General features: G+C 39.5%; 1 long non-coding RNA gene and 1 pseudogene across 1 annotated transcript; one reads left to right on the top strand and one right to left on the bottom strand.

Moving 5' to 3' along the window:
• The first annotated feature begins 3,763 nt into the window (after positions 1-3,763).
• Positions 3,764-5,250, top strand: LOC148726536 (uncharacterized; annotated as a pseudogene).
• Positions 5,251-15,751: 10,501 nt separating this feature from the next.
• On the bottom strand, positions 15,752-21,036 carry LOC148726537 (uncharacterized). Its single transcript, XR_015989808.1, has 2 exons — positions 20,743-21,036; positions 15,752-20,598 (listed from the first exon to the last, which is right to left on the bottom strand). It is a non-coding gene; the product is annotated as an uncharacterized LOC148726537 (long non-coding RNA).
• Between the last annotated feature and the right edge of the window lie 4,234 nt (positions 21,037-25,270).

Raw genomic sequence — 25,270 nt, forward strand, 5'->3', positions numbered from 1 at the left:
TTTTGCTTCTTTCCCGCTCTTTTCAGGATCAACATGGTGCGGCTATGACGATGCAAGCGGACGCGAGGGAAGGAGAAACTTCAGTCGGTTTTGAACGACTAGGGAAGGCATGTGCCATCACCGTAACCCAACTGTCGAACTCCAGAGCAATGTAGGAAAAACTTTTGATTCATAAATTGCTTATTCAGAGGCGAAAATGGGTCTATTTACAGCAAGTGAAACGAAACGGTGTTCAGGACTTCGTGCGAGTTGTACACGTCAGTCTGCGTCACCAAAGCTTAAAATCAAAGGCAACTCACAGGTGAGGCGTGTTTAAAGCTTTAAAGAAGAACTCGAAACTAAGAAATGACTTTGTAGTATATTTGGGACTTTCGGACATGCTTTGAGACACGTGTGTTTGGAAGAATAATTCGCTATTTCGAATCTTCTTAAGTGTGTCGACGGCGTCAAAGAAAAAACACTACTTATAAATGTTATACTTTAGTATCCGTTTCTCGAACATCGGGGCAACTTTAAAGGGCCAAAGAAAAGTTAAAAAACGGCTGAATTTCAGCAAAAGCAGCGTGCCTCCTGCTAAAAACTCGTCAATTTGTTGTCCTCCTTTGATAAAATTTTCGTTTGAATATCAAAACTACATTAGTTATGTAATTCTCTAGAATGTACCATACACTGAACACCATATGTGAATTTGTGGCTCGTAGCTTATTATTAATAAGATCCGAAAAAATCGAAGCAAAAAGGTAAGTCTGCATGTAATTAATTGCTCTTTCGGTGGGGAAAATTTCTACTACAGAATTACAGACGATTTGGACATGAATGCTTCGAATTTGTGTACTTCACAGTAAAGAAAAGATGTATTTTAATCATTTTGTCCGCAATACAAATATTCATTAGCATATTAAGTGGCAAAGATGAGTGAAATGCATCCTTTTTTCCTCGTTTTTCGTTCTTCACTCCTCACTCCTCGTTCAGAGATTTCAGAACAGTCGTGCAGTTCGAGCCTGGGGTATTTTTTATCTTGTCTCGTTGCAAATTTACCATGGAGAAAGAACCTCTGTAAAGCTTCACCAGTGCTTGAATATATTTAGCCCACCAATGAATATTTGTCACGGCGTGTTCGTCTCAATTTCCGCCTAGCCGTCCTGAGAATCGTAAACGGTTGTGCGCTTTAGATACTAACTCACTCCCAGAAAGCGTTGCATTTTCGTTCAGTTAATGCACATATATATTCAGCATGATTATTAGATCATATTTCTAGTAATGAATGGCCTAGAGGTCAATTAAGGTGAACTTTACGGAACAGGAGGAGGAGGTGTGGAGGGCGCTGGACTTTATCAAATCATCAATATTTTTTGAAAATTCTGGCTGGAATTTTTAGAATTTTAAACTATACGTGCGAGAAACCCTGAGTAAAGTACATGTATTGTGATGAAAATCTCAATTAAGGAGGCTGGATATAGTTTCTTTGGCGCGTGCAGACTGGGTTCTAATTTAACCGGGACTTTTAAAAGTTGCAAAAAAAAAAAAGAAAACAAACACGAACAAACAAACATGGCCGCCGCACTTACACCAGAATCATTTTTTCATCTGCCTAGTAGACCATGTTTTACGCCTCTAGGTAGGCTGCCTACACCTTTTCTGACTTTATTGGTAGTGTGTTTCAAAAACGGAAAGCTACAACACTCTCAAGTGACCAAAATACGCGTGAATCCGGCCGAAAACACGATCGCGATCGTCGGAGCTATTTTCCCCTATCGTGGCTGGTTTCCGGAACACTAAATAGATGCTACCTACATGCAATATCAGCAGCTACGCTTCTCGCCTAAACAAGTCACTGTCAAAACTGTGAATGGAGAGAGAACTTTGTTCAAAGAGAATGTTCCAGTACACTCCTGAGCGAAGGTCTTCAATCTTTTACCACTTTCCTTTCCAGCAGTACGCATTGTCACACCGTTTTAATTGGCCATAATTCTTGTGTGTTCGACACTCCTACACTCCTACGATGTGCTAGAAATTCAAATAGAGAAACATTATCGTCGAAGAAAGTGTTTTTCGCCGATAGCCCTACACTCATCAAAACACTCGCTAAAGGTTGCAACGCTCTTCACAATCCTGATAGAAAACTATGTAAAAGCAATCTCCCTTCTGTGTATCAAGCTGTTTTTTTATGAAGATTTCAACGCACACGATGCTCTGGAAGGGGAGCAGGGTTGGCGTAGCCTTCCACCAATGTGTCCCGGGTTCGTTTCCCGGACCCGGCGTCATAAGTGAATTGAGTTTGTTGGTTCTCTACTCTGCTCCGAGAGGTTTTTCTCCGGGTACTCCGGTTTTCCCCTCTCCTCAAAAACCATCATTTGAATTTATTTAATTTAGAAGTTTATTTGATTTACACACGGCCCCACAAGCTGTTCAGCTTTGAAACACATCGTGTTTAAATAAAGGTATTATTATTATTATTATTATTATTATTATTATTATTATTATTTGATGTACGTGCCCTCCACTGTGTCCTCTTTCAATCCCCGTTGCAGCTAACAAGCGCTGACATTGTAAACAACAGCATGTGAAATCCACCTCCTTCGCTTTCGTAGACATGGACTTTCTTGACGGACGCCACGAACGCATGTAAACTTTCGAAGACAAGCTCTATTCACAGTGCGATAACTGGCTCCTCGTCAAAGAAAACATCATTCAGAAAATTGCAGAAAGCGGTCTGTGTTACGATGACTTAAAAGATCTTTACAACAACGGTGGGAAGGAAGCACTGGTCTCCATTCTTAGCAAATCGCCAACCACTTCGCGTCGATCAGCTCCAAGAGGAACAAAACATCCCGACACTTTGCACAAAATAATCTAGCACTTTGAAGGAAAATAAAGCAGCAGCCATTTCCAGGCGCAATCCACCCAGAAGGTGAACCTCTCTTAGCAAAATAAAGCTCTATAGAAGAGCGCGAAGGACGTTCGGCGAAGAAGACGTCCAAATCCTCGTGGCGTCCGTGGCAAGTGACGTGGCGTGACACAAATGTTGCATATGCGCAATTGCCCATCTTGTCGAGTCGAAATTTTTGGAAATTTGAAACTTTAGACTTACGTATTTCCGTTTCCGCTCGGTGAATTTTTTTTATTTTTGCACGTTAACTTTGAACGGCTCTGTGCGTGTTTTACAAAATTCGAAAAAATTCTGTCAGAGGGAAAAAAAGTTAACGATGAATTCTAAAAAAGGCCTCTTTTCCTTAAACTTTCTGACAGAATTTTTTTAAACTTAACAGTCAAGTAGACCAAGACAGTCAAAGGACGCATGCAAAATCTAAAATAGATTCACCGTCCAGTTTTTAAAAAAATTCAAGTCAAGTCTAATTTTGGACCCAGCATTGCAAGCCGGCAACGTTTCCATGGCAACGAATTTTTCAATATATTTACAACAAACTGATTCTTCAATATTATCTTTATTTCAGGGGAAAATGTGATCGCGATTCGTTGAAGCTAAGCTTCGTCATTTTAGTTTAAATATCTTGCTTCAGAAAAGGGAAAAACTATATCCAGCCTCCTTAAGTAACCGCTGAAAAAGGTAAGACTCAGGCGAAAGACTGATTGAGAAAATAGTGCAATGTTTGAGCAATGAACAGTAATGGAGCTATTGACTTATCAGCTTTTGTATTATATCCTCAAAACTCTTCTCCCCAATGAGAAAATTTTTGTATTTTGAGTCTGATTTCTATCAAGTTAGGGAAGGTACGTTTTTTATTGGGTGGGGTGGGCCGGGGTATTTTAGAAATTTTTTGCCAAAAAAGTCGTGGCCACTTTCCAGATTGGATTAATGCATGACCCTTCATAAATGCCTAAGAAAAAGGATCTGACCTTCCCCCCACCTCCTCCAAGACAAAAACAACCGGAAGTTAAAATAACTGACCGGAAGTGTTGCTCACATAACGGTGTCTGCGCACAAAGCAGTTAATTGCGTGGCGTTGCATGGTGAAAACTTGAAAATGGGCAAGGATGTGCGAGGAATAGGAAGAGGGAAATGCGCTTGTGGAGAATGCCAGGATTTCATGAGGTCAGATGGAGCAACTTGTGGCTATTGTGGCTGTTTGCCGACTCGCCATTCTAAAAAGGATGCCTGCTACTCCTCTGACTCTGTTGGTAGCACATCGGGTGCGGGTACAAGTGAAAGTACAAGTCCAGAGAAGTGGAAAGATGAGAATATGGGGAAGTTCCCGAACCCAAAGGGCGAATATACTGAGTTCTCAAATAGCATTTTGTGAGAAAGGTGAGCTTTATATTAATAATAGGCGAATGTCGTGTAAAGAGGGAAGTGGCAAACTATGTAAATTTTGCGGGAAGGATGAGACTACCAGCGCTCCACTTCCAACTCGACGACCATATCCCGACTATGGCAAGCTACCAAACTTCCATTATCTCTCTTGGAGTGCAACTCCCACCGATGGCCGTGAGCCGGATGACTTCCAGCCTCGAGCTCAGATTAAGCGATTGTTTGAGGAAAGTGAACTAGTCAGTGAGGACAGTGAGGCTATTAGAAGGTTTTCAGATTAATACATTGTCCCCGAAAAGCTTGTAGTGGAGTATATTGAGCACCTTGCCCAAATAAAAATGCGCAAGGAGAAGAAGAAAGAGGAGTCTGAAACTGGAGCGAATGGAACGGCTGAACCGGGAGTACAATGACATTGACTGGGTTGGACTGTACAACTCCGATAAGCTGTCGTCATTGAGGGTGGACGAACTATCCTTGTACTTTTCTCATCACAAGATCACCTTCAACGGGAAGAAATCTGAAAAAGTCGCGATGATAAAAGCGCACATTGGTACCTTGCTGTACAATATAATGGGGCGTCAACAACCTCGGAAGCCCCCACTCAGAAATGTACAGCAACAAGTGACCTCGTCACTTTCCGAGGTGGAGACTGACTCGCAAAGTGATGTGGTAGATCGAGTTGTCGGCTCAAGCCCGAGTAGCTCAAGCAACGAATCGACACCGGACACTAATTTTATACCAGAGCCCCGCGCGGAAACATTACCGACGTCAAATAATGGACGAAAGCGGACACGGGTCGAGAGAGACAATTACGTTAGTTGGGACATGATAGTTTTTTGACATAACATTTCGACATCTGTTTAAAATGATGTAGATTGATTTAAACTGGTAGCTTTGCTTGTATATATAATTTTTAGGTTTCTGTACACTTCGCGTGTTTGGTAACAAATAATTAAAAGTCAACTAACCGACAAGGAGTAGTTTTTTCCTTGCTGAAAAAAAAAAAACCTATGACCCTCCCCCGGCTGCGTATCAAACAGGTTTGACCCTCCCCGATTTGTAAAATATTTATTAATGACCCTCCCCTCCGAAGCCCCGGCCCACCCCCCACCCAATAAAAAACGTACCTTCACTTACTGCCGTCATCATTTGCAGCGCCCCCGATCGGCCTGTAATTTCTTCGGTATTTCTGGATTGCATTTTGCTTGAAAGGCGCGGGACGACAATTTTTTCTTCAAAAACAGTAAATGATCTTACGGATAATATTTTTCACTCCAATCGGCATTTAATCTTCGAAGATTTACCTTTGTTCAGTCAGTAAGCGGCAAGGAAAGTAATTATAGGTTTTCTCTGCAATGGTGTGTGTAAACCTTGACTAAAAAACACGCTAAAAACACTACAACACCAAAAACCTTTATGTTCAGTGAGACACTTCAACTAGACACAAGGCAATTTAATGTGGCTTTTTCTTGTAGAATTTATTCGGTCTCTGTTGTGCAATTTACGGTTCAAATGTCCAAATCAACAGACTTGCAAAGACTTAACAGTACGGTAGAAGTCAAAACTTCGCTTATCGTTATACAACGAACATATTCGGGAGAATACATATCACTGAATGAGAGGAAGTTCCATCGATTATTGTAAAAAAATACCTCACCTTTTAATTTTGTGAAAGACCCCCTTGACGGATTAAGGTTATAACTACAAACGGTTTTCAGGCCGTGTGTCAACCTATTTGATAACACAAAACTCATTTTGAAATCAATAAGTTATTCACTGGCTTGAGGTCGTGACCGAAATCTTTGCTCAAAAATACTGCCCAGCTAGCTAGGCGAAGCATGTACTCTGCGACTTACAAACATGCCCGTCTAGCGTCTATCGTCTACCCTCTACCGTGTACTATCTACAATGTACAATCTATTGTCTATGGTCTGAGTTTTAATGTATAATCGTACTAAGAACCAATCGAACAAAGGTTGATAGTTTCTAAAGAAACTGTTTGGGCTGCGTCGGTGGGGGTAACGAAATAATTTGGATATATCAACAAAGTTGAAATGGTAAATTGGCCACCGTAACGATTACAAAAGCTGACGTTTCGAGCGTTAGCCCTTCGTCGGAGCGAGTAGAGGAATTGTGGGTTGTGTGTGCTTTTAAGGGCAGAAAATGGAGCTACGTTATTGGTGGGAACATGGCAACCACTAAGTGGTAACCATTCAGTTTAATCCATCATTCTTAAAAACTTTCAATTACTTCAAAACGATCCAGAGACAAGCACTATCTTTTCGCAGCCTCCGCTCATTTCATTCAAACGCGACAGAAACATATAGGCAAGTTTTTGGTCAGAAGTTCTTTCAGACTAATGACCAACCAGGCACTTTTAAATGCGCTCGTGCACGATGCAAAACGTGTCCTTTCATTCACAACACTGATGAAATATCGAGACCAAAACGATCCATTACGATCAACGATCACTTCACGTGCACCTCCGCCAATGTAATCTATTGCATAACTTGCACTTATTGCAAAAAGATATACATCGGTGAAACAGGCAGAAGACTAGGTGACCGATTCCGGGAACACCTTCGAGACGTGGAAAGGAATGACAAGGACACGTCGAAATCAGTCGCTAGACATTTTAATTTACCTAATCATTCTAAGCAACATATGGCAATCTGCGGTCTTTCCTTACACTTAGGTAGCACGGAAAGCCGTAAAACTCTTGAACAAAAGCTCATCTTTCAAACCGGCAGTCTAAATCCCACAGGGATCAACGAAAGCTTTTCATTCCACTAATTTATTCGTGTTTTTTTTGTTGCCATGTTCCCACCAATAACGTAGCTCCATTTTCTGCCTTTAAAAACACGCACAACCCACAATCCTCTATTCGCTCCGACGAAGGGCTAACGCTCGAAACGTCAGCTTTTGTAATCGTTACTGTGTCCAATTCATCATTTCAACTTTGTTGATATATCCAAATTATTAAGTACCAATCGGATAGCTAGATTCGTGAACGTGCCCTCTGACGACAAAGATATAATAAGGAAAGCTCTATGAATTATAGATGTTAATAAATTATACTGGTGAGCTTGAAAAAAGGACTTTATCCTATTGTGTGGCTGGCACCTGTGGCTCGCTCGCTTTGGGATCGCACTCACCTATATTTTTAGCACCATACTCCCTTTACCAATTTATAACAGGGTAGAGGGGAAAATTTAATTATCAGGTCAGGGGACTTACTGCGCGAGGCAAGTTTGCAACGGCGGATGTACATCTGCACTTTGGTGAAAAAGGTTAGGAAGACGCAGCATATGCTTCGATTGAAACACTTTGTGCACGAGCGAAGTGGGCATGCCAGACGAAGTAAGACGCAGTGTGAGCACGCGAGACCCGGTATAAAGAAGAATTACGAGTAATCAAGGCCAATTAGATTAACTAACCAACAATTTACTCTGTGAAATCCATCTCGGTATAGTGTACGGCGTAATTCTTCGACCGATTCATGATAACCACCTTAAAGCAAAGCTTGGAGCCGTCTCTTTGTAAACAATTCTGGAGTATCTGCTGTCACTCTAGCAAGTTTCAAACGGTGTTCATCTGGTGATATCTTAGTTGTATTTTTCTGGTACCACATCAAAACATACATTAGATCGATAAGGGACCGGTCGCACTAGGCTGACAACATTTGTTTTGCTTCACCAAAAATCTCGACAAAACGTGTCTCCGCCAAATTTTCAATGAATGAATGAATGAAAAACTTTATTGACATCTTCTTTGAGAAGGTAGCTGAGGGGAAAGGTCCCCTCTACTATTTGAGGACACCTAGTAACGCTATCTAAAATGGATAAGTAAAATAAACAGATAAATTACCTTTTACAAATTTACTCTTGATATATCTAAAACTTAAACTAATAGTATAGATTACTAGAATGTTGGACAGATCGGCCTTGCGAATGAAAAGTTTAAATTGCTTTAGGAATGAAATTTTTCTTGCTTTAGATGAAAGTTTGTTGCATAGTTTGGGTCCGGTATAGCTAAGGGAAAATCGGGGGAAGATAATTTGTCAATCCCGGGCGCACTAGAAAATAGCACAATATTTGTTTACCACTAAATGTCAATCACATAGATATAACAACTGAGCAGTACTTGGACTACTTGGATCTGAGGATTCAACTTAAACGTAAACTTGGAGCCATAATAATTGTATCCTTAGCATCCTGAGTACTGATTGTCATGCGGCATCTCGAGCTACAAATCTGCCATCTTCACCGTTTGATTGTCCCCTAAAAATTGAATATTTTGGGGGCCTTTTGCCCTAAAGACTCGCATTTAAAAAGCGAGATCAAATCTTTTTCAAATTGTGGCTTGTCAACTGAAAAGTGTCAGATCTGACGCCTAGCAAAAATTTGTCCTACTCCGAGACAGGACGACGGCGCTTTTGAAGATTCCAGAGTGATGGATTTAACTGAGTGGTTACCACTTAGTGGTTGCCATGTTCCCACCAATAACGTAGCTCCATCTTCTGCCCGTAAAAGCACACACAACCCACAATTCCTCTACTCGCTCCGACGATGGGCTAACGCTCGAAACGTCAGCTTTTGTAATCGTTACGGTGGCCAATTTACCATTTCAACTTTGTTGATATATCCAAATTATTTCGTTACCCTCACCGACGCAGCCCAAACAGTTTCTTTAGAAACTATCAGCCTTAGTTCGATCGGTTCTTAGCACGATTATACATTAAAACTCAGACCATAGACAATAGATTGTACACTGAAGATAGTAGACGGTAGAGGGTAGACGATAGACGCTAGACGGGCATGTTCGTAAGTCGCAGAGTACATGCTTCGCCTAGCTAGCTGGGCAGTATTTTTGAGCAAAGATTTCGGTCACGACCTCAAGCCAGTGAATAACTTATTGATTTCAAAATGAGTTTTGTGGTAGCGAAAGTGTTATCAAAGAGGTTGACACACGGCCTGAAAACCGTTTGTAGTTATAACCTTAATCCGTCAAGGGGGTCTTTCACAAAATTAAAAGGTGAGGTATTTTTTTACAATAATCGATGGAACTTCCTCTCATTCTGTGATATGTATTCTCCCGAATGATATGTTCGTTGTATAACGATAAGCGAAGTTTTGACTTCTACCGTACTGTTAAGTCTTTGCCAGTCCGCTGATTTGGACATTTGAACCGGGCGCACTTGTCTTACTGGGCTGATGACAGTTTTTTTTTTTTTCGCAAAATAACCAAAGATTTGCCTAGTGTGCCCGAGCCCTAACTAATGTTCTTTCCATCTTGTCAGCCTAATTAGCGACGTTACCTTTATCCAGTTATTAGTGGGTAAAAACTGATATCCGGCTTGATAAAAGGAGTTTTCACAACAACGGATCTTATTAAGTCAGTAAACCGATAATTGGCTTCTAATTACGGAATTACCGAAACGTTTTTAACCATGATCTGGACATACAGTTTATTTAAAGATTGTTTTTGCATTCATGTGGTAAAAAAAACCTACGCCATTTCAAAGAATTTTTCAAAATATCATTTAAGTTAGGTTTTTGGATCAATCAATTAAGATATCCTCAAAGCCTCATTTTGATGGCTGCATCACTTACCAGAAGTCGAGCAGTGAAGTGGTTGCCTCTCGTGACATACTTAGTCAGCCCTTTTTACTGAAATATTTTCATTTGAAGCCCTGGAAGGCTGCCACGGAAAAGTAATCCGTCCGACATCGGTGTATAGGCGGTTCCGATTTTATATCTTGCTACCATGCTGCTATGTAATTAGAAAATTGCCGTATTATTAGAAACCTAGGTTAAGGAGGATTTGTGGAGATCGCTTTGAGAGAGGTTTCATTGGAGCTCATCTTGCGTGGAAGGGGCGCTTTCACACCTTTTTTTCCTCGTCAATTTGAAGGGAAGCAAAACTCTTAGGTCGATACAAGAGCTATAGAAATGAATAAAAAGTCGCGTGAATAAAAATCCCACGGTAATTTAAAATCACAGAAAATAATGATCAACATGTCATATACAGCATATGTATCGACAAACACAAAAATTATGTCATGATCTTACTATTAAGTTCTATTTTGTATCATTAGTGAAATGACACCAATTTGCAAGGATATCGCATCTAAAGTAGAAAACCTAGCTATCATCTTTATCGGAATCGTCAGATTCGTACGAATTCCTTAGAATGTCTTTCCTGCAGTCGTCAAAGTTGACATTTTGAAAATAAAATTTAAGCGACAACCGTTGAATCGCCAAATTTAATGCTCTGTTTTCATATTTGCCCATGGAAGTCGCGAAAAGAAATGAAACACTTAATCGCGAAATTAAGTAGCTATAAGGTATCTTGAATATCAGCGACGTATTGAAATTTGCGAATGGATTTAGAATTTTATAGTTGCATTAATTATGGAATTTGTACAGAGTTGGGATATCTTACTCTACATCAGCATGTGTGCAGAAATTTAGAATGTTAGAGGGCACAGATCAAACATAAATTTTTTTTAACACAATCAGTTCCATAAGGATGTTAGTTTTACTTGTTAATTCACAAACATTGAATGCCAACGGATGATATAATCCAGCTTTCCTAAAGAGATTAGTAACTTTTTTTTATCTCCATTTGATTGGGTTGTTGTTTTACTATTTTTCTTTTTTCATCCCTTTTTTCCTCCACAGAATAACTCTCCCTGATATCGAAGGAAACTGCAAATACTGTTGCATTTGTTGGGGCAAGAAAGCATTAGGTAAGCAGGTAAAGCCTGCTTAAATCCTTGCATTTGTTGGGGCTAGAAAGCTTTAGGTAAGCAGGTAAAGCCCGCGTAAATCCGGTTTCCGTAGCATGAAGCGACTAGGAGTATTTTTAATTTTCCACCCCCTGGATGGAATGCTAGTCCATCACATGTTTACCCTCAGTATTAAATTCGCCGTTGCCCATATATACTTCAAGATGGAGAGAGGCACTGTGGGAGGAAAGTGTTTTGCCCAAGAACACAACACAATGTCCCCGGCCAGGGCTCGAAACCGGACCACTCAATCCGGAGTGGAGCGCACTAATCATGAGGGCAGCGCGCCTCCTGTAGAGGTAATCATGAACCAAGCTGGCAGGAATATGACCCGTGTGGAGGAATGAATACGGATTATCTCCTCAAGAAAATCAAAGGATGATAAGATTGGTAGCTCCGATGGGTCATTAAACAACCAAGTTATTATAGAATCAAAGATGTAAACTCGGAATATCGTAAACCCTCTAGGTATCCAGGGGCCATCTTAATTTCCAAGGCCTCTGAACAGGTGAGTGTGAACCTTTGGTTGTTTTTGTGTATGTGGGGGTGTAGGGAGGAAGGCGAGTAGGCTGGAGGGGGCTGAAAAACAAGAATATTTTCAATGAAATGCTACCTGACGGAAACAAAGAACAAAGCCACTACATCTGTGAAAGTGTCTTGACCTAGAAAAATAAACAGTTCTTCCCGGCTACGTGATCCTGCGTAAACAGGTAACGCCCGCGGGGCAACACTGAACACTGAACCATGAAAGAGCGTCCACGTATTATGTCAACACGCCATGTTCTAAATTAAGAGAAATATAGTGATGTTTTCCTTGAAGAATTTGGTTGTAGGTCGTGACCCCGGCATACAGTTGGGTATCTCACACAGGTAAGCGACATTCCTTAGTTCTGTGGTCAAAGTATGTCATTTGTTGTAGAAGTTTACGTTTAAGTAAATATTTGTAAACATCATGACATTGTATCTAAAATTTTTGTCATTCCATGTGGTCAATTATTTGTTTTCTGAAAGGCTTCTTGAATATTGCAATGCATCTATGGTCTCACTACCTTACGGAACATTAATTTACGGCGTTCGAGGCATTCTGCCGAGTGGAAAAAAGTAAATCAGTAGATAGAAAAGACGTCGATAAATGCCAACATTGCCCAGCAAGATAAGCAAAGAACTGGTTGAGACAGTTTTTTTATCTCTTCAAGAATTGTACGTGAGCATGCAAAAACTAGTTCCACCTAAGCCATTTGTTTGTTCGTTAAAGGCATTCGCGTGAAAATATTTTACATTTGACATGGGTTTAGACTGACTCTTAGGGAAAAAGTGATCAAACTTAAAGGAAAATATCATTTCCTTAAATCCTTTCAACATCAGGTGCTTTGAAGTATTAGTGAAAAATACAATAACTTTTTCATTTCGAGAGTCCAATAATAGCCTTACCCTTTGTAGACGAAAACAAGGAAAAAAACATGTCACACACATTGATTCTTGGACAGCCCTCTTGATAGTTGGAAGTCGCAGCATCAGCAGAATCATTTTTTTTCCGTTTTGGACATCAGAAATTTGAAAAGGTACCCATCTTCTTAAAAAAACCTACACAATTCAGAACTGCGGACCACCAACACTGAAGACTAGTTATTCACGGTCCATCAGTAATCAGCCTTCATTGGGTTCTTTCAGTTCTTTTAATTATACCGGACATGTCAAAATAGTGTTAGAAACTGAAGGTTTGCGGCCGATTTCAAAGTAATTCACGCACGAAATTATTATTGGGGTCTCCTTGCCTCGTGTCAGTGGCAATAAGAAGTGATAAGTTCAGTAATTTCTTAAGTGCTCTTATTTACTCCTTTAATTACGAGCCCCCGTAATCCCCAAGTCAAGTAAACCGTAGCAAAGAAGGTTAGGCAGTGCAACAGGATTCCATCGAATGGAATCGAACTGTCATGACTTTTAGTGCCTTTTGATGGCTGCATCGTCCGACGTAATTGATTAGTTCTCAGTAAATTGAGATCTTTGAAATAGTTTATAGTTTCCTCCCTTTTGCTCGAAAATAGATATCGGGAAAAAAAACACTGGATTAGCATGGATTTAATGATGGACTTGTTAATTAGATATGTTACGCAACATTGGATTAGCGAGGAAACCTCTGATAGGCTTGTTAACTGGAGATATTACGCAATCTGAAATATCTCGTCCTAAATTGAAATATTGCCTTTTATAACTACATCCGATCATCAGCAGACGGGGCTTTTAACTTTTCGTATTTGGCTATTTTTTTTGACGGTCACGCACTACTGTTAGCGGCGCCGTGTGTGTGTATATTTTCAATAGAAAACGAAGAGAGAAAACAGGATGCTGGGTACTTTTGATGTCTTTTCGTTTCTCTCAATTGTGTATAGCATGAACATTTTAGAAACCTAAAAGGACGAAGACAAAGGATCGCCTGAACTGTGCACTACTCAAAGTTTCGTTCAGGGACCGTTCATGCCTTCGTCTGATTAATTTAACCACAATTTAGGGCTGGGGTCTAAGGGTCAAAATTGTTCTGGTGTTTATTAAAGATCCTGAAAAATGTTTGATGTTCAATCTTTCATCGATCAGTTTTGCATATATAGAGGTTGAAGATAGGGGAGATGCTCTTTGAAGAAGTGCAATTTAATCCTTGCTCTGCCTTTATGATGTCTCATGCTCTTTGAGCAATTAAAGAACCCGTCTTCCCGCTAAAATTCGCACCTCTCGCTTGTATTTATTACCCTCTCTTGTTTAGAAGAAGTTATTGTTGGGTCCTCTTCAATTGTTTATATTTTGGTTGATTGGAATTGACTCCTGTTGTCCAGACTTTTATCCAAATCTTTTCGGGTAAAGATAGCAGAATTGGCGTCACGTTGGCACTGCGTGGGCCCTGTGCTGTTTCCTCTTTTCAAAATAGACGTTTCCGAGTGCTATATTTAAATTCTGGGATACCAAGAATGGAATCATTGTCTCCGGCTTAATATATCTTTGTCTATAAATCCTTCCCTTTTTCATTATTTCTTTCAGGGTCAATTGATTTCTTACCTATTCAGTATAACGGTTGTTCTCACCAAACGCATGGCAGCACCATTGAATGAGAAGGTCAGTATATGTTCTTATTTGGTATGATTAGAAACTGAAGCGGGCAATATTGGCCCCCTTTTGACAGCCGACTAGATCGTAGGGTTTGCTTCATCTTGCTCGCTCGTAGCAGGGGGTTTTTGCTAAGTGTTTTTCGGTCCAATAGGTTTACATTTTAACGCTGTTGAACTCGAGAATCCCGCTGACCCTAGATGGCTCGAGAAACTTTCAAAAACTTGCAAAACTTGAACGCAAATAAATCTTCGTCAATAACCACCAAAAAGAAAGGATGCCCAAGGAAGTCCGAAATCCAAACCAAGTTTAGTAAGAATTATCAATCTCGTTTACCATTGAAACCGTTGGAACACTCAAATATAAACAGTAATTCTAATATCGAGCGCATTAAATATAAAAAAAACCCTCGTGTTGATTAACGAATTTTTATGACACCCGAGGGTGCTTGAAGATCTTGTCGAGGCCTTTGGTAGGGAAAACTAGCTGTAAGTAACTTACATAGTTTTCCTTTTCAAACCAAATGAACATAACGAATCCAGATCGTTGGTACAAGCCATTCGATGACGTCAACTGATGTCACGTGATCAAGATTTTTGATGACAAAAAAAATTAAATAATCTGTAGAGACTTCTGGTCTATTGAAGTTAAAAATTGCATTCGCCTGACAACCGCTTTCGCTGCAGCCCTATCGAGGGTCCTTCAATATGACAGTTCTGGAAGGGGCGGTGAGAGAGTAGTCGGGCACTGCGCTCCGTTTTCCGCCCAAAATTCAATCAGTTTGACTCAAACGCTTGCCCCATCACCTCAAGTAATCAACGTTAAACTAGCCAAAAGCTATTGCTTTCGTGGGTATCACGGCCTTCAGGCTTTTTTGGGTTACATCTCATTTCTGTTTTGGTTATACAAAACTGAGTGGATAGGCGTTCCTGCTGTCTTCAGTCCTCTCAATTACTCCAAATTAAATACCTATCGATACTATTCTCCAACTTTTGTTGTTGAAAGACTTCAGAGAGATCATAGTGACCTTGTGTCTCCGAGGAAAAGTATGCACAGACAATTTAAACTGAAGGGAAGATTTCCTTCATTAGGATGTGAAATGCTTTAGCGTGATAGACATGTTGGAATTTAGTTCCATTCTCTTACTCTCTGAATCTTGATCACACCAAGGCTTTGCAGTTTGTATTGTGTATCGTATGAACATTTCTTAAAATTTTGACTCTAGAATAAATTGAAGAGATATCCCCTAAAATTGTCGATACTAACAGACAAATCAACACGATTAACGATAAGGATGACCGATAGAATAGATTCATCCTATTGAACATCCCGGAAAATTAGAAAAAAAAAAAAAATTTCTTCTCGAATGTACCTGCTGCGAAATTCCTCGATAGTAAAGGTAACACCGGGTTAACGAGTTACTTTGGCACTCATTTGGGTCTAGATGGTCGTCATTTATTTTCCATACAATAGTGAGAATTCTTTTTCTAAACATTTCGCTCAACCTTTTCGCTGTGATGACACAGGGCGACACATAATCGCTTACGTGTAGAGAGGTGTAGCAAAGGGCAGCCAGACAGCCGCCAGTCTTAATCTCAAATTAGCTCTAAGTTTATTGAATGATTTACTGTATCTGTCATTAATGTCGCCCACATCCGGCGATAAACCTGACTTATTGGTCGTCAAAGACCCCTGCGGAGGTGAAAATATAAAAAAATTGTTTTCGAAGGAAACTGGTATTGTAGGACCTATTAAAGTGCAGTCCTCGAAAGAAATTTAGCCGCAGCTTTTTTGTTTTCCGCAATCTTAAATCTTGCACGCCTAACCGTGGAAGTTACGAAATGTTATTCGTAACAGTTATCAAAAGGAGTCATAAAGGATCATAAAGTAAGGCGTAATCAGTGCTTGATAACTCTTGGACCATAATTTTGCCTAGGAATCCACAGTGTAAATACGGGAAAACAGATGTGTATCAGTCTGAAAATTTAAACTATGACGAATGTACTTCAATTCTAGTGTCTTCTAAAAATCCAGTCAAAACAAGGTTAACACTTATTAACCTCAAAGTTTGAAATATACAATATGGTTAGATTAACAGTAAATTCTATATTGATCGTACAACAGGCAGGCCCAATGGTACTAAGCTGCCTTGCTAGTGTCTCAGCTTGATATTTTAAGTCTATTGCTGTTTTTTTCCTTAACAATGAACGTAACAAGATGTTATTTTTTGAACAATTGCCACCATAGAAAAAAAAAAAAAAAGTGAACGAATAAATGAAGGGCGCCAAAGGGCGTTAATAATATCCAAACAATTAAAAGTATTTTTGATAAAACAGGCAGTCACTTGCTAAGCGCTGCAGTTTCTTCGCTGCTTCGTTCCGCGCGTGTACTTGGTTCATTGGTGTTCCCCCAACCAAATCTCAGGAATAGACCACCAAGCGACGCTTTCGAACAGGTAACCCTGTTTTTAAACCGTCATTGACATAATCTTTCACTTTTTCTGGCTTATTACCATTTCGCAATTTTTTCCTTTTTTTCTTTTCTATCGTGTCGCCTCTCTGATGATGAGCGGTTAAAACCGCCCCTTTACTCTTATATACCACGACTTTTATGTCGCTGAAGGTGCGGAGGTTTTCAGTTTGCTTTCGCACAATACCAGTCTTTATCAGTGCGAGTTTTTTCCTTCTAAATTTTGTACCTCTTTTACAGCCATTTTGGAGAGAAACAGTTACTGGGACTAAAGTTTATTTGATATTCCGCCTGAGTGAATTATACAAAATGTCTGAGCTCTAGCTTTTCCAAACATTTCTGGGGGCGTGCTATTTTAATTTGTATGCAGAAACATTTCAGCGGCTGGGAGTGTTTAGGAAGAAGATTTCAGTCTTGCTGAGTGCTTATTTCATTTCATCTATTGCCTCTGCAATACGCACATCATAAGAGAAACTTTACCCCCATAACTTGGTGTATAATGTTGGTTCTTATTCCGACATATTCTTCACCGAAGGCAGATAAATGTCAGCGTCTATTTTGATAAATTATTGAGTCCTCGATAGTTGCGGTTTTTATATTTGTTCTTAACTTCTCTACTTTCCAACAAAAATTGAACCGCATGCCATGTTCGCCTTCCAATAAAATTAAACTCAATCTTGTTCAGTAAGACAACATGACAGTTAAGTCAGCGCAGAAGTTTCAATGAAGCTTATCTTTTAGCAGTCTATGGCCAGCAAGACTGAATGGTTTAGAAAGTAACATCCTGTTCGGCTGGGAATTTGTGCAATAGTCTGCACTGCATCCGAAATTCCCTAAATTTAGCTTAACGAAAGTTTATCCACTCTTTCTAGAGAATATGGCTTTGTATTCCTTCTCATTCGCTATCGAAGTTTAGGACATGCGAATCTTTAATATTATAAATTGTGACTTTCTCAAATGTTCGTTTTTGTCTTGTTTGTTCTTAATTTTTCTACTTCCAAACAGAGGTGGAAAGATGCTTCTGCCACCATCAAAATGCCTCACACACTACAGTGTTACCCTAGGCTTAAAGTATGCTCATGTCGATGATCTCGATAGTTCGCTGCAAATGATCCTGGTTCTTTTTTTTACAATCTGTTTTTCGATCAATTTAGATGGTTCAAGTTTACTGTTCTTTTTATTCTGAGAACTTGTGATGTCGTCTTTATTGCTTTTGTGGTACCCAAATGTAAACAGGGAGTTTTACAATGCAGAAATTCCTCCGCTTTAGATACAAAAAGTGGCCCCGTATTAACTCCGAGATGGCAAATGAAACTCTTTTTGGATCAATTTGCCGCTTTTCAATGTTGTATTGTCTCTCAGAGCACATTTTCTGGTTCCTGACAATAAGTGAAGCCTCTCTCTACCCCCCTAAATAACATCCCTTAAAAAAATGTTACTCAAAAGTACACGCTGATTAGCCCAGGAGATTCACTGAAGAATTTTTTTTTGATAATCCGTTTAAAATATGCTAAATATTTACCCTTCTCTCTTTGAAGCTATCAGCATCCTTTTTCAGCCAGAATTGCGTATTGTCTGAGACCTTTTGTCACTGTTATATGGCTATTACTCCCCTTGTGATATTGGGATAATAATTCAATACCTTTGTTTTTCAGAACTACTGATATTGTATTAATTCCCTAATTGTGATAAGATTACCTGACATTTTCCAGATTTTTTTTAGATCTGAAATAATCACGATAATGCTTCCTGCGAAATAAAATGTAAGCGGGAGTAGAACGAAGTTCTTGGCTCCATCAAAAGAACATTGCTCTTCAATTTGATCGCACAACGCTGTGTTGTTGTTACACAGCTGAAGTTCTTTAATCGTATTTCAAAGTCCATTCCTAATTTGGTGTAGAACGTGCTGACGTGTCCGTTATCCACACCCAACAATGTCGCCTTCGCTTTTATTCCCTTAACGTACAAACACGCAGAGCTGCTAATGTTTTGATTAACGGTGAATTTCTATTATAGATAAAGTACTGAATACGTCAAGGATGCCCCTTAAGGTGCGATAGTAGGTTAACTCAGCTTCCATAACGAAACAAGTAAACATCTTTCTAACAATTGTTCGTTGTGTTGGTTCCCCGATGTTTGCGCCAAAATAGTTTTACTAGGGGAATAAATTTTAATGAAGGTAACTAATCTTAGAAGAATAGTGTACTAGAAGCGATTAGCTAGTTAGGTATTGTTTTATAAAGATTTCTCGTTCATGGGCATTTGCGCTGCTGATTTCTGAAAACCTTAATGCACAACTGATATAAATGCTTTCTGCTGTAATATGGGGACTGTATTGTGGAAGTTCAGTACCCTTGCTGTATAGTGTTCGTGTTCCTCAGTGTGCCACCCTTCATCGGCTGAAATGCTGGCTAATCGTTTGCAATAAAAAACAGAGAAAAAGGCAATAGATAACCTTTACAGTTTTACATCAAATGGTGGCTAGAACAAAATATTTATCTCCACTACTGTCTATATAAATATTTTCACATTTAACGTACTGTTTTGTGGAGGACTTCTGCGTAGAAACCTCGGCAACTGAAACATATCCAGGGTTAGTCTAGGCAATGCCGTCTTCATGATTGTAGCTGTAGTCTGCCGATATTCCTATATCTTCGGAATATTTTTTTATTTATTGCTACCTCTGCCTTGTCGAAGCGAGCTTGTCACCACGAAGAAGTCAAATCGAAGTTAGAGCCTGAAACAAAGACTAGATAACGAACTATGAGAGCTGTGAAAATCTTAAAGTTCAGCACAAGCGAACTGATCTACTGAAGTGAGCAATTGCTCTGCTTCAGAAGCTCATACATGTTCACAATTCGCTCTATAAAATTCCTTCCTGATTCCTGTTTCCAGAAACTTATCAAAATCAGGTACTTTTGCCGTGAAATATCGATTCCCCCAGTCGTGAACGCTATGCACTTAAAGAAAGCTCAAAACGTTCTACTTGTGCATGTATCACTTGACAGAGTTCGAGACGAAATTAAAACTTTTTCCGAACATGTCTTGTCATCTTGCGTATTTGGGCAAATGAATTTAACGAAAGGAAAGAGTAAACTATAATGGCAGCTTCTACCTTCAATTACCAAAAAAAGCAGTCTAAACTTAATGGAGAACTTTGTCTTTCTCATCGTCTTAATCTCGAAACAGTGCGAACGAAGGCACGCCGAAAGAAAAAAGGTCTCTCTCACCACAACTATCAACCAACTTATGCTCTGTGCAAAAGCCTGTCGTTCATTCGATCATTTTCATCTTCGTCACAACTACTACAACAGTCTCACACAAGCGACAACAACATATTACAGAAAACATTTTGTTTGATTATAATTTCAGCTACGAAAAGCAAGAGTTAAGGTTGTGCTTTTTTTCCACCATTAACATGCTTCAGCTTACCCCAAGTTGAAGAACCTATCGTCGAATGCAAGCTCGGCTAACACTTTAAGTTCTTTGCTGCGACCCTAACTCGCTATGCCCTCTGTTTAGATAGATCCTCCAATTCTACAGTCTCAGTGACTCGCCTCGAGGTGGTCGTATCTCCTTTTATTTTCGAAAACTCGAATGGTGAACCAGTAGAGCAGGCAGTTTTTGCGTGTGTTCAAGGTTTCCTTTCGTAAGGGGAAGAACAACGAATGAACACTTGCGCAAAGTTCTGAAGATGTTTCTTCTCCGGTTTGTACTTGTGTTGAATGTGACCTCCCTGAACAGTACGTTCGCATTATCAAATTTATTTTGAGGCACGTTTCAGTCCATGTTTTCTCTCCAAGAGTAGCACTTGAGTAGATATTTGTTTAACTCCTACAAATTGAAACTGGATCGTTCTTAAGAGGCGACCACCCTATTGAGTAAACCTGCGCGGACCATTATCTTGAATGCAGCATTGACTGCTATTTGTCACCAGTTGACAATCAGTAGAGTCTACGTTACCAGCGGATTCCTGTCAAGATTTTTAACCACCGGAAATTTGGACTTGTGTTAATGGTTTTGAGGAGATAAGTTTGAGCGAGCTTGGTGTATAGTGTGGCTGTTAGTGGAATTTGTAAAGAATATATTTCAATGAGACATTTTTGAAAAAAATTACCTGGCTTTCCCTTAACATTCCTAGAGCTCCGAGTGAAATAACTTTTCCCACCGCAGTATGCTTTAAATCAATATTACGTCATGAACTTGCGTCATGAACTAAGAATATTGCAAAAGGGTCTCTAATCTTCTTGCAAACACTTAGAAACTTACCCCACGTAGATATTGATATCAATTTATACCGCGCCACTCAGCTAATATTGCATAAGACTAATCTTCCATAGCGCTTACTTTAAGCTCACTGAACTAAACTCTTTAATACTTTCCTATGACCTCGTCGCAGAAAAGAGTGCGATGGGAGGAAAAGGTATATTAGGCCAAACTTTATCAGTTGACAGCGCGAAGTACATCCAGCTATGACGAAAACCGAAAAGTAATAAGTACCCGGTGAAGCTCTAGTTATAGAAGCTATCTTGTTTCGTGACAGACTTGAAAACGGAGAATTGAATGCAACATACAAAACTAGCTTGCAGCTGGTCACGTGGAAATGCCTTTTGTATAAGATTGAAATAATTATTTAGCACTAAAAGTACATTATAAGTCTTCCTTGTAGCCCTTTCCGGCGTCGTCACGCAAGCGAAAACTCCCCCACCAACGGCTGCTCACATTCGAACAACAGTACTTTCCGGAAATTGGCCAATCAGCACTTACCATATTCTGGAAAGCGTTCGCGCCTCATTAATCAAACCAATCACAGAGTTCGTATTATCCGAGCGTTGAAACTGACAAAATGAAGACGCTTTCGACTTAGTGCGAGATACTTTTGGTATTGAGAGCTTGACTTCGCATCAGAGAGAAGCCATAACAGTAATTATAGAAGAGAAAAGAGATGTTTTTATAAATTTGCCCACAGGATTTGGGCAAACAGAACAGCGATCATTATCTGATATTTTCTTCGGAGTTTCGATGACATCAGATTCCAACTTTAGAAACTAACCCTAACGGGCTTCCTGTGAATTCGCGGGAATAAATATATCGCGTGTTCATTGGTTGTTTGTCAGACAATAACTTTATTTTGATTGGATAACACATTACAATGGGAGAGGAATGTTGTTCGAATGTGAGCAGCCGTTGGTGGGGGAGTTTTCACTTGCGTGACGACGCCGGAAAGGGCTGCAAGGGAGACTAAAAGTACATCATTAGGTAGACGAATTATTCGAAGCAGCGACTCAAAAGTATACTTATTTTCTGGATCTATGCTTTTCGTTGCCAAGAAGGGCACGTCTGTATTGTTACGTTTGTTGACTTGGCCTTCTTGGGAAAATTGCGACCTGAAATTTTTTATTTTAGGCAGACTTTTGTGTGAGCCTTACTTTCAACCTCAACAACCACATTTTGTGGGTGAAGACTGTTGCAATGTAAGGTTGTCAAGTAAAAGCGGAGGTGCCCATGTTAGTCCTGAGCAAGGGAGTAAGTTTCTAAAGAAACTGTGGTGCTGCGTCGTTGGGGGTAACAAGGTTGTAAATTGGCCACCGTAAAGAGTTAAAAAGCTGACGTTTCGAGCGTTATCCCTTCGTCAGAGCGAATGGTGAATGGCGATTCGTCAGGGCCCATTCGCTCTGACGAAGGGCTAACGTCAGCTTTTTAACCCTTTACGGTGGTCAATTTGCAATTTCAACTTAGTTGAGTATTACAAAATTAATAAAGGCTGATAGTTTCTAAAGAAACTGTTTGGGGCTGCGTCGGTGGGAGTAACGAAATAATTTGGATATATCAACAAAGTTGAAATGGTAAATTGGCCACCGTAATGATTACAAAAGCTGACGTTTCGAGCGTTAGCCCTTCGTCGGAGCGAATTACAAAATTACCTTAGTCCTGAGCAGTGTGGAACCTTCAAGTTTTAAAAAACTTACAACTTTCATCCACTAGAAGGTTCTCTTATTTAAACATATCTCCCTGAGGTTAAAAACTACTCAACGAAGATGCTGTTCATATCTTTGAATTGTGATTCTTCACTATCGTCATGTTTGTTTGTCATTGATTATCGTTTGTTGGTCGTCGTTCTTTACTTTCAATTTTCATATACTAAAAGGGCTTCATTAAATCATATCTTCCAGAGGCTAAGAATAACTCAAACGAAGATACTACATAGAAATCGTCTTTGAATCGTTGTTCATCAAAATTAAACGCATGCAAGCAGTTTAAAAACGATGCCTTAATTGTGAGTTAAGGAGCAAGCCGTGTTGGTTTATCGCTTGAGAAGTACGCTGATCTTACAGTAGACTAGGTATATGATGATCATAACCTGCATGGTTTCATTTCCAAGTGTGATTATGTTGTTCGCTTATACTATGTTCATTTTGATTCATCCACCCACAAACTGTCATTTCAAGGGGTTGGCAAGGTGTTTATACGTGACGCGCCCAAAATCAAAACGTAAAACGTGAATTTTTCAGAAAGGCAAGTGAGATTTGAGGGTTTTTCTTTTAAATTCGTGACTCACGAAGTACTGCTCCATGTACACGTGACACATGAATCTTTCTAAAATTTGTACGCGAAACGGGATTACATAAAAAATTCATTTATCATCTCTTCCAAACGATCTTGATAAGCTCTCATTATTTCGAGCACACAAGCATATTGGCTAAAACGCCAATGGCAACAAAAGTGGAATCTTGGTTGGATTCAAATGGGTACAACAACTTATTTGTTTGATTTCGTATTTTGAATGTATTGATGGTAGCTAAGCGTCATTCTTAAAACTGTATATGTGCACGATCCTTCGCAGTAAAGCACTATTTGAGCAATAGTGAAAATCAGACCTGAAAAAAATTTCAGGCCTGTACGGGATTCGAACCACTGACCTCTGCGATACTAGTGCAGCGCTCTACCAATTGAGCTAACAAGCCAGCTGGGAGCAGGCCATCAAATTAATTCGACATAAACCCGTAGATGATAAATCAAACAACAACAAACATATGAAACATATGTATGAACTGCGGTTATGAAACGTATATGTGCACTGATCATCGCCACTATTTGGCGATGATCAGTGCACGTATATGTGCAGTTGATCATCGCCACTGTGTGGCGATGATCAACTTTTTGCATTGTCTGGTATCTCGGACACAATATATCTCTTACGATATTGAATTTAAAGTCTTCATTGCGGTTGCCAAGGTCGCATTTCCGTATTAAGTCGCTTAATTGAGCTCAATGAGATATTATATAAAAAGGAAGCTAGATTAAACCCTATGTGGTGAAAAAATGCACAAAAGTCTAATTTATTTCAGACCAGAAAGTTCCCTGCCTCACCATATTGTCTTTAGTAAGGCGAGGGAAGCCAAACTTACTGAATACACACCGCACACCATATCAAAGACTTCACTTGCTATAAAGTATCAAAGTTACAGACTAATTTGGTCAGGAAAGATCATTTAACAGGTTAGTGGCGACTAATGATGAACGAATGCTTACTTTGAAGTTTTCTTAACTCGAATAGATGTCTCCATTTACTAGACTTCAAAAACGCTTCTTGTTAGGTTTGCTATTTTTTTTTCTTGACCATCCGTGCACAAGCAATAAACTTAGTTCAAAAAGCTTTCGAGATTCGATAAAAGTCACGATCGCTTTAGCCAAGTCGTTGCATTACTTAAAAAAAACCTTCCGTCGGCTTGAGACTGAGGTTTTGTTAGGTCAGATAGCTCACTCACACGGCAGCATAGTCGTAAAGGGCAATCAAGAAGGACTTTATGATATTGCGAGCTTAGGCAGTTTTGAAGGTTGTTTGTGTTCTGTACAGTAGTCCTCTAGTTCCTAACATTTTCTGTTTTGGAGTTACGTCTCTGTTTTAATGGGAATTAACCCTTTAATGGATTGTAGCTCTTTTGTTAGATTGTAGCTCATGTGATCAGAAATATTTTTTTTCAAAAATGGTACAATTACGAAAGATGCAGATGTAGGAAAAGAGCAATTTATTTGAACGTCTGCAAAATATTGGGCAGTGTGCCAGCGAATGCATTTTAGTCTTGGTTTTAAAGTTGGTTTGGAGTTCTCTTTCTTATCATGAATAGCAACTGACGAGATAAAGTTTTGAATACAAGTGATGAGCTCACTCTACTTTCTCTATCTTGATGTAAACATAATTCTTCCGTGAAAACGAGATCAAGTCAGGAAACCATAATCATTATTCCATGAAGCAGTGAGCTAGTTAAGATTTTAAATGGCATACGTCTACAAAGCTGAGTAAATCTGAAAAAGGTTGGTTTGAAAAATCGTTTGGTTCAACCAAGACGACTTCAACTACTGAGCAGAGAGGTGTAATAATCTAAAAAAGTATAAGCCAAATACAACTATACTTGGTTCAGTTAAGCTTTTTGCAAATTAATTCCCTTTAACCTGCTTCTCGTGCTGTCATATCCTCGACCTTTTACTTCAGGGTTGCCGATTTCTTTTCTTTTGCAATTTGATTATGTTTAAATTTGACTGGGCGCACAGTAGGTTTTGTCGAGGTTGTTAATTAAGGGTCCTTGATAGGTTTCCGGTAACCAGAGTTTAGCTTATTTCAAATCCATCATTTTAGGGGTAAA

The sequence above is a fragment of the Stylophora pistillata genome, chromosome 7, assembly GCF_964205215.1.
Source record: "Stylophora pistillata chromosome 7, jaStyPist1.2, whole genome shotgun sequence".
Lineage (NCBI taxonomy): Eukaryota > Metazoa > Cnidaria > Anthozoa > Scleractinia > Pocilloporidae > Stylophora > Stylophora pistillata.